The following is a 10,000-nucleotide window of genomic DNA, read 5'->3' as shown; positions in this document are numbered from 1 at the left end:
ATTTTAAGGTTGGTCGCTTAAAGGCCATTCGACTACAAAGAGACGAAGCGGACCGCGACCTCGCTGCATGAGGTTGACGAAAGCGACCCAAGATGCGAAAGCCGAAACCAACACACCTTGCCAGTACCCAAACGCCGAGGTCGGATTCGGGTCTACCACTTACCAACTGAATATCATCCTAAAAAGAACTCCAAACAGTCTAGGACAGGACCCATTCTCCACCCCTTCTATATATGTCAGGAGAACCCCGGATTCCCCTCCAGACACGATTTAGCAAACTTTTCCCGATCGATCCGACCCACCGAGGCCGTTTCGACCGTTCGCCGCGCCTACTAGAGCTGATTTCTTCGGACTCCGATCAGAAAATCCGCCGATGCATGTCGTTAACACCTAGTCCGCCTCGTCCGATCGATCGAGGCCGTTTCGACCGTTCGCCGCGCCTACTAGAGCTGATTTCTTCGGACTCCGATCAGAAAATCCGCCGATGCATGTCGTTAACACCTAGTCCGCCTCGTCCGATCGATCTAGGCCGTCTCGAACCACCCATCGCGCATCGAAAGTCGCATCTCTCGAACTCCGATCCGGAAATCGGCCGATGCATCACGTTAACTATTTCTTATATATCTAATATAATATACATGGAGACGGTAAGAATTCTTTTAATCGAAGATATACATATACTTCTCATCAATATCCAAAAGCTTATCGAAAAATAAATTACTCAACTTTTACGTGAAGAATCGTTCACCCAAACCTTATCCCCTATATATGTCAGGAGAACCCAAGGTTCCCCTCCAGACACGATTTAGCAAACTTTTCCCGATCGATCCGACCCACCGAGGCCGTCTCGACCGTCCGCTGCGCCTACTAGGGCCGATTTCTTCGGACTCCGATCAGAAAATATACCGATGCATGTCGTTAACACCTAGTCCGCCTCGTCCGATCTATCTAAACAGTCTCGACGCACCCAACACTCTTTCAAAGTCGGATTACTCGGACTCAATCTGAAAATGGACCGATGCATGACGTCAACACTTAGCCCGCCTCGTCTGATCTATCTAAGCCATCTCGACCCACCCAACACGCCTTCCAAGTCGGATCACTCGGACTTCGATCTGAAAATCTCCGGACTCATTTTTATGAATATCCCCAGTCAGTAAGAACGTTATTTCGCCAATATATACCAACAATAAACCATATTCCAATAGCTGAACCAAAAATATAATTCCCGATCCAAACGTTCTGCATCGCCCAACGCGACCACCTTCCCTATATATGTCAGGAGAGCACAGGGTTCCCCTCCAGACAACACTTACGCTCTATCCCCGACTCTCGGTCGATCGATAGGCCAGGTCAGCGGTGTCTGTTTCGGCCGAAGCTCGGACTTTGGTCAAAATGTTCCGATACAAAATTTGAACCAAGATAGATACAGATATGATTCCTTCTTAAATATACGTTGATTATCGAACAGAATATGGTAAATATTTTGCGATGACCGAGGATTTCATGAATTTTTTTTTTTTTTCGAAAAAATTTTCTATTATCGGAATTTCCTCAAATTTCATTTGGTTGCCTCCTAATGCTTATTAAAAATGATAACCAACAATCAGAATCATTATTTATCATTTATTTCAATTTTTATAATGAAAAACGTTCACGTCCTTTCGCGCCTCTCGATCGTCGTTTACGTGATGCATCGGTCAGCCCTAGTTTACGTGGTGCATCGGTAAGATCGAGTTCACGTTCTGCATCGGTCTGCCCGAGTTTACGTGGTGCATCGGTAAGATCGAGATTACGTGGTGCATCGGTAAGATCGAGTTCACGTTCTGCATCGGTCTGCCTGAGTTTACGTGGTGCATCGGTATGATCGAGTTTACGTTCTGCATCGGTGTGATCTAGTTTACGTTGTGCATCGGTAAGATCGAGATTACGTGAAGCATCGGTATGATCGAGTTTACGTTCTGCATCGGTCTGGACTCTGAGATATATTTTCGACGTGAAAATGTTCCGATACAACTTTTGAACCAGGATAGTTAGAGAGATGATTTTTTCTGGGATGTACGTTGATTGGGGAATGGATTGTGGAAAATAACTTGCCATGACCGAGGTGTTCTCGAATTTTTTTTTTTTTTCGAAAAATATTTTCTGATTTTGGATTTCACTCAAATTTGATTTCGTTGCCTTCTAATGTGTTCTAAAAGAGTAAATCAGTAATCAGAATCGAAAAATATTTTTCGGATTTTTTTTTTTTTGAAAAAAAATTTTCTGATTTTGGAATTTCCTCAAATTTGATTTGGTTGCCTTCTAATGTGTTTTTAAAGCGTAAATCAGTAATCAGAATCAATATTCATTGTCGACTTTAATTTTTATAAGGAAAAATGTTCACGTCCTTAAACGCCTCCCCATCATTAGCCCGAGTCCAAGTCGATGTCAGTCCCGAGCGGACGGTGTCAGATACTACCTATCGCCCCGGTCTGGACTTGGCGAGGTATTTCGACGTGAAATGTTCCGATACAACTTTTGAACCAGGATAGTTAGAGAGATGATTTCTTCTATGTTGTACGTTGATTGTGGAATGGATTGTGGGAAATAACTTGCCATGACCCAGGTGTTCTTGAATTTTTTTTTTTTTCGAAAAAAATTTTCTGATCTTGAAATTTCCTCAAATCTGATTGCGTTGCCTTCTAATGTGTACTAAAAGAGTAAATCAGTAATCAGAATCAATATTCATTGTCGACTTTAATTTTTATAAGGAAAAATGTTCACGTCCTTAAACGCCTCTCCATCGTTACCCCGACTCCAAGACGATGTTAGACCGGAGCGGACGGTGTCAAATGCGACCGATCTCCCCGGTCTGGACTTAGCGAGATATTCCGACGTGAAATGTTCCGATACAAAAATTTAACTGTGATAGTTAGAGAGATGGTTCCTTTTGTGATGTACGTTGATTGTGTAATAGAATATGGAAATAAACTTGAGATGACCGAGGTCTTCTGGGATTTTTTTTTTTTTTCGAAAAATATTTTTCGATTTCGGAAATCCCTCAAATTTCATTGAGATATGTCCTAATGTGTTCTTAAAACTTAAATCAACAATCAGAATTAATATCCAAAAGTTATTTCATTTTTTATAAGGAAAAACGTTCACGTCCTTTCCGCTCCCAAAAAGTGAGATATCATAGAAAATATCGCTATATTTGTTGTTTACGGCCATACCACGCTGAAATTGCCAGTTCTCGTCAGAACACTGAAGCCAAGCAGCGTCGGGCGCGGTTAGTACTTGGATGGGTGACCGCTTGGGAACACCGCGTGCTGTAAGCTTTTTTTTTACGTTCTGCATCGGTCTGCCGAGATAACGTGGTGCATCGGTATGATCGAGTTTACGTTCTGCATCGGTAAGATCGAGATTACGTGATGCATCGGTAAGATTGAGATTACGTGGTGCATCGGTAAGATCGAGTTTACGTGGTGCATCGGTAAGATCCAATTCACGTTCTGCATCGGTAAGATCCAGTTCACGTGGTGCATCGGTAAGATCGAGATTACGTGGTGCATCGGTAAGATCGAGTTTACGTGGTGCATCGGTAAGATCCAATTCACGTTCTGCATCGGTAAGATCCAGTTCACGTGGTGCATCGGTAAGATTGAGATTACGTGGTGCATCGGTAAGATCGAGTTTACGTGGTGCATCGGTAAGATCCAATTCACGTTCTGCATCGGTAAGATCCAGTTCACGTGGTGCATCGGTAAGATTGAGATTACGTGGTGCATCGGTAAGATCGAGTTTACGTGGTGCATCGGTAAGATCCAATTCACGTTCTGCATCGGTAAGATCCAGTTCACGTGGTGCATCGGTAAGATCGAGATTACGTGGTGCATCGGTAAGATCGAGTTTACGTGGTGCATCGGTAAGATCCAATTCACGTTCTGCATCGGTAAGATCCAGTTCACGTGGTGCATCGGTAAGATTGAGATTACGTGGTGCATCGGTAAGATCCAGTTCACGTGGTGCATCGGTAAGATGGAGATTACGTGGTGCATCGGTAAGATCGAGATTACGTGGTGCATCGGTAAGATCTACTTTACGTTCTGCATCGGTCTGCCCTTGTTTACGTGGTGCATCGGTAAGATCGAGATTACGTGAAGCATCGGTATGATCGAGTTTACGTTCTGCATCGGTCTGCCCGATATTACGTGGTGCATCGGTCTGCCCTAGTTTACGTGGTGCATCGGTTTGGACTTAGAGATATATTTTCGACGTGAAAATGTTCCGATACAACTTTTGAACCAGGATAGTTAGAGAGATGATTTTTTCTGGGATGTACGTGGATCGGGGAATGGATTGTGGGAAATAACTTGCCTATGACCGAGGTGTCCTCGAATTTTTTTTTTTTTCGAAAAAAATTTTCTGATTGTGGAATTTTCTCAAATTTGATTTGGTTGCCTCCTAATGTGTTCTAAAAGAGTAAATCAGTAATCGGAATCGAAAAATATTTTTCGGATTTTTTTTTTTTTCGAAAAAAATTTTCTGATCGTGGAATTTCCTCAAATTCGATTTGGTTGCCTTCTAATGTGTTTTTAAAGCGTAAATCAGTAATCAGAATCAATATTCATTGTCGACTTTAATTTTTATAAGGAAAAATGTTCACGTCCTTAAACGCCTCCCCATCATCAGCCCGAGTCCAAGTCGATGTCAGTCCCGAGCGGACGGTGTCAGATACTACCTATCGCCGAGGTCTGGACTTGGCGAGATATTACGACGTGAAATGTTCCGATACAACTTTTGAACCAGGATAGTTAGAGAGATGATTTCTTCTATGTTGTACGTTGATTGTGGAATGAAATACGGAAAATAACTCGCCATGACCGAGGTGATTACGATTTTTTTTTTTTTTCGAAAAAAATTTTCTGATCGTGGAATTTTCTCAAATTTGATTTGGTTGCCTCCTTATATGTTCTAGTAGCGATAATCAACAATCAGAATCAAAATCCATGGTCGGGTTTGATTTTTATAAGGAAAAATGTTCACGTCCTTTTTTACAACCCCGACTCATTGACGATGTTAGAACCGAGCCGGCGGTGTCAGATACGACCGATCGCCCCGGTCCCGATCGTCATTTACGTTGTGCATCGGTCTGCCCGAGATTACGTGGTGCATCGGTATGATCGAGTTTACGTGGTGCATCGGTAAGATCCAATTCACGTTCTGCATCGGTAAGATCCAATTCACGTTCTGCATCGGTAAGATCCAGTTCACGTGGTGCATCGGTAAGATGGAGATTACGTGGTGCATCGGTAAGATCGAGATTACGTGGTGCATCGGTAAGATCTACTTTACGTTCTGCATCGGTCTGCCCTTGTTTACGTGGTGCATCGGTAAGATCGAGATTACGTGAAGCATCGGTATGATCGAGTTTACGTTCTGCATCGGTCTGCCCGATATTACGTGGTGCATCGGTCTGCCCTAGTTTACGTGGTGCATCGGTTTGGACTTAGAGATATATTTTCGACGTGAAAATGTTCCGATACAACTTTTGAACCAGGATAGTTAGAGAGATGATTTTTTCTGGGATGTACGTGGATCGGGGAATGGATTGTGGGAAATAACTTGCCATGACCGAGGTGTCCTCGAATTTTTTTTTTTTTCGAAAAAAATTTTCTGATTGTGGAATTTTCTCAAATTTGATTTGGTTGCCTCCTAATGTGTTCTAATAGCGATAATCAACAATCAGAATCAAAATCCATGGTCGGGTTTGATTTTTATAAGGAATAATGTTCACGTCCTTTTTCGCCTATGTTCTTTTTCGACGTGAAAAGTTCCGATACAACTTTTGAACCAGGATAGTTAGAGAGATGATTTTTTTCTGGGATGTATTAATTTTTATAAGGAAAAATGTTCACGTCCTTAAACGCCTCCCCATCATCAGCCCGAGTCCAAGTCGATGTCAGTCCCGAGCGGACGGTGTCAGATACTACCTATCGCCGAGGTCTGGACTTGGCGAGATATTACGACGTGAAATGTTCCGATACAACTTTTGAACCAGGATAGTTAGAGATGATTTCTTCTATGTTGTACGTTGATTGTGGAATGAAATACGGAAAATAACTCGCCATGACCGAGGTGATTACGATTTTTTTTTTTTTTCGAAAAAAATTTTCTGATCGTGGAATTTTCTCAAATTTGATTTGGTTGCCTCCTTATATGTTCTAGTAGCGATAATCAACAATCAGAATCAAAATCCATGGTCGGGTTTGATTTTTATAAGGAAAAATGTTCACGTCCTTTTTTACAACCCCGACTCATTGACGATGTTAGAACCGAGCCGGCGGTGTCAGATACGACCGATCGCCCCGGTCCGATCGTCATTTACGTTGTGCATCGGTCTGCCCGAGATTACGTGGTGCATCGGTATGATCGAGTTTACGTGGTGCATCGGTAAGATCCAATTCACGTTCTGCATCGGTAAGATCCAATTCACGTTCTGCATCGGTAAGATCCAGTTCACGTGGTGCATCGGTAAGATCGAGATTACGTGGTGCATCGGTAAGATCGAGTTTACGTGGTGCATCGGTAAGATCCAATTCACGTTCTGCATCGGTAAGATCCAGTTCACGTGGTGCATCGGTAAGATCGAGATTACGTGGTGCATCGGTAAGATCCAGTTCACGTGGTGCATCGGTAAGATGGAGATTACGTGGTGCATCGGTAAGATCGAGATTACGTGGTGCATCGGTAAGATCTACTTTACGTTCTGCATCGGTCTGCCCTTGTTTACGTGGTGCATCGGTAAGATCGAGATTACGTGAAGCATCGGTATGATCGAGTTTACGTTCTGCATCGGTCTGCCCGATATTACGTGGTGCATCGGTCTGCCCTAGTTTACGTGGTGCATCGGTTTGGACTTAGAGATATATTTTCGACGTGAAAATGTTCCGATACAACTTTTGAACCAGGATAGTTAGAGAGATGATTTTTTCTGGGATGTACGTGGATCGGGGAATGGATTGTGGGAAATAACTTGCCATGACCGAGGTGTCCTCGAATTTTTTTTTTTTTTGGAAAAAATTTTCTGATTGTGGAATTTTCTCAAATTTGATTTGGTTGCCTCCTAATGTGTTCTAAAAGAGTAAATCAGTAATCGGAATCGAAAAATATTTTTCGGATTTTTTTTTTTTTCGAAAAAAATTTTCTGATCGTGGAATTTCCTCAAATTCGATTTGGTTGCCTTCTAATGTGTTTTTAAAGCGTAAATCAGTAATCAGAATCAATATTCATTGTCGACTTTAATTTTTATAAGGAAAAATGTTCACGTCCTTAAACGCCTCCCCATCATCAGCCCGAGTCCAAGTCGATGTCAGTCCCGAGCGGACGGTGTCAGATACTACCTATCGCCGAGGTCTGGACTTGGCGAGATATTACGACGTGAAATGTTTCCGATACAACTTTTGAACCAGGATAGTTAGAGAGATGATTTCTTCTATGTTGTACGTTGATTGTGGAATGAAATACGGAAAATAACTCGCCATGACCGAGGTGATTACGATTTTTTTTTTTTTCGAAAAAAATTTTCTGATCGTGGAATTTTCTCAAATTTGATTTGGTTGCCTCCTTATATGTTCTAGTAGCGATAATCAACAATCAGAATCAAAATCCATGGTCGGGTTTGATTTTTATAAGGAAAAATGTTCACGTCCTTTTTTACAACCCCGACTCATTGACGATGTTAGAACCGAGCCGGCGGTGTCAGATACGACCGATCGCCCCGGTCCCGATCGTCATTTACGTTGTGCATCGGTCTGCCCGAGATTACGTGGTGCATCGGTATGATCGAGTTTACGTGGTGCATCGGTAAGATCCAATTCACGTTCTGCATCGGTAAGATCCAATTCACGTTCTGCATCGGTAAGATCCAGTTCACGTGGGTGCATCGGTAAGATGGAGATTACGTGGTGCATCGGTAAGATCGAGATTACGTGGTGCATCGGTAAGATCTACTTTACGTTCTGCATCGGTCTGCCCTTGTTTACGTGGTGCATCGGTAAGATCGAGATTACGTGAAGCATCGGTATGATCGAGTTTACGTTCTGCATCGGTCTGCCCGATATTACGTGGTGCATCGGTCTGCCCTAGTTTACGTGGTGCATCGGTTTGGACTTAGAGATATATTTTCGACGTGAAAATGTTCCGATACAACTTTTGAACCAGGATAGTTAGAGAGATGATTTTTTCTGGGATGTACGTGGATCGGGGAATGGATTGTGGGAAATAACTTGCCATGACCGAGGTGTCCTCGAATTTTTTTTTTTTTCGAAAAAAATTTTCTGATTGTGGAATTTTCTCAAATTTGATTTGGTTGCCTCCTAATGTGTTCTAAAAGAGTAAATCAGTAATCGGAATCGAAAAATATTTTTCGGATTTTTTTTTTTTTCGAAAAAAATTTTCTGATCGTGGAATTTCCTCAAATTCGATTTGGTTGCCTTCTAATGTGTTTTTAAAGCGTAAATCAGTAATCAGAATCAATATTCATTGTCGACTTTAATTTTTATAAGGAAAAATGTTCACGTCCTTAAACGCCTCCCCATCATCAGCCGAGTCCAAGTCGATGTCAGTCCCGAGCGGACGGTGTCAGATACTACCTATCGCCGAGGTCTGGACTTGGCGAGATATTACGACGTGAAATGTTCCGATACAACTTTTGAACCAGGATAGTTAGAGAGATGATTTCTTCTATGTTGTACGTTGATTGTGGAATGAAATACGGAAAATAACTCGCCATGACCGAGGTGATTACGATTTTTTTTTTTTTTCGAAAAAAATTTTCTGATCGTGGAATTTTCTCAAATTTGATTTGGTTGCCTCCTTATATGTTCTAGTAGCGATAATCAACAATCAGAATCAAAATCCAATGGTCGGGTTTGATTTTTATAAGGAAAAATGTTCACGTCCTTTTTTACAACCCCGACTCATTGACGATGTTAGAACCGAGCCGGCGGTGTCAGATACGACCGATCGCCCCGGTCCCGATCGTCATTTACGTTGTGCATCGGTCTGCCCGAGATTACGTGGTGCATCGGTCTGGACTTAGAGATATATTTTCGACGTGAAAATGTTCCGATACAACTTTTGAACTAGGATAGTTAGAGAGATTGATTTTTTCTGGGATGTACGTTGATTGGGGAATGGATTGTGGGAAATAACTTGCCATGACCGAGGTGTTCTCGAATTTTTTTTTTTTTTTCGAAAAAAATTTTCTGATTGTGGAATTTTCTCAAATTTGATTTGGTTGCCTCCTAATGTGTTCTAATAGCGATAATCAACAATCAGAATCAAAATCCATGGTCGGGTTTGATTTTTATAAGGAATAATGTTCACGTCCTTTTTCGCCTATGTTCTTTTTCGACGTGAAAAGTTCCGATACAACTTTTGAACCAGGATAGTTAGAGAGATGATTTTTTCTGGGATGTATGTTGATTGACGTACGAAACTTGGAAATAAAATAGAAAAGACCGAGGTACTCTAGAAAAAAAATTTATTGAAAATATTTTTTTGATTTCGGAATTAATTCGAAATTCATTCAGATGTCTTCTATCAATATCGCGAAAGAAAAATCAATAATCAGAATCGATATTCATCTAAGATTATTTCCTTTTGGATTGTGTTAACATTCGGTACGATCTTGTCTACGTGATGCATCGGTTTGTTTTCTCGGCTCTTGTGAGCAAGTTGGACACTCGAGACGGCCTCCATCGATCGGATTAGGCGGGCTTTAATGTTAACGTGCTGCATCGGTGTGATCTTGTTTACGTCATGCATCGGTATAGCTTTAAATCGCGCCGTAAAGTCGTTCACGTCATGCATCGGTATCTTAAATCGCGCCGAAAAGTCGTTCACGTCATGCATCGGTATCTTAAATCGCGCCGTAAAGTCGTTCACGTCATGCATCGGTATCTTAAATCGAGCCGAAAAGTCGTTCACGTCATGCATCGGTGGCACAAAAAAA

General features: G+C 41.9%; 1 non-coding gene across 1 annotated transcript; it reads left to right on the top strand.

Annotated features, from left to right (window-relative positions):
* Nucleotides 1-3,201: 3,201 nt before the first annotated feature.
* On the top strand, nucleotides 3,202-3,320 carry LOC123688323. The gene has a single exon (XR_006749852.1). It is a non-coding gene; the product is annotated as a 5S ribosomal RNA (ribosomal RNA).
* The last annotated feature ends 6,680 nt before the right edge of the window (nucleotides 3,321-10,000 follow it).

The sequence above is a fragment of the Harmonia axyridis genome, chromosome X (assembly GCF_914767665.1).
Source record: "Harmonia axyridis chromosome X, icHarAxyr1.1, whole genome shotgun sequence".
Classification (NCBI taxonomy): Eukaryota; Metazoa; Arthropoda; class Insecta; order Coleoptera; family Coccinellidae; genus Harmonia; species Harmonia axyridis.
Note: the sequence above shows the minus strand (reverse complement) of the source record. Positions and strands in the feature narration are given on the sequence as shown.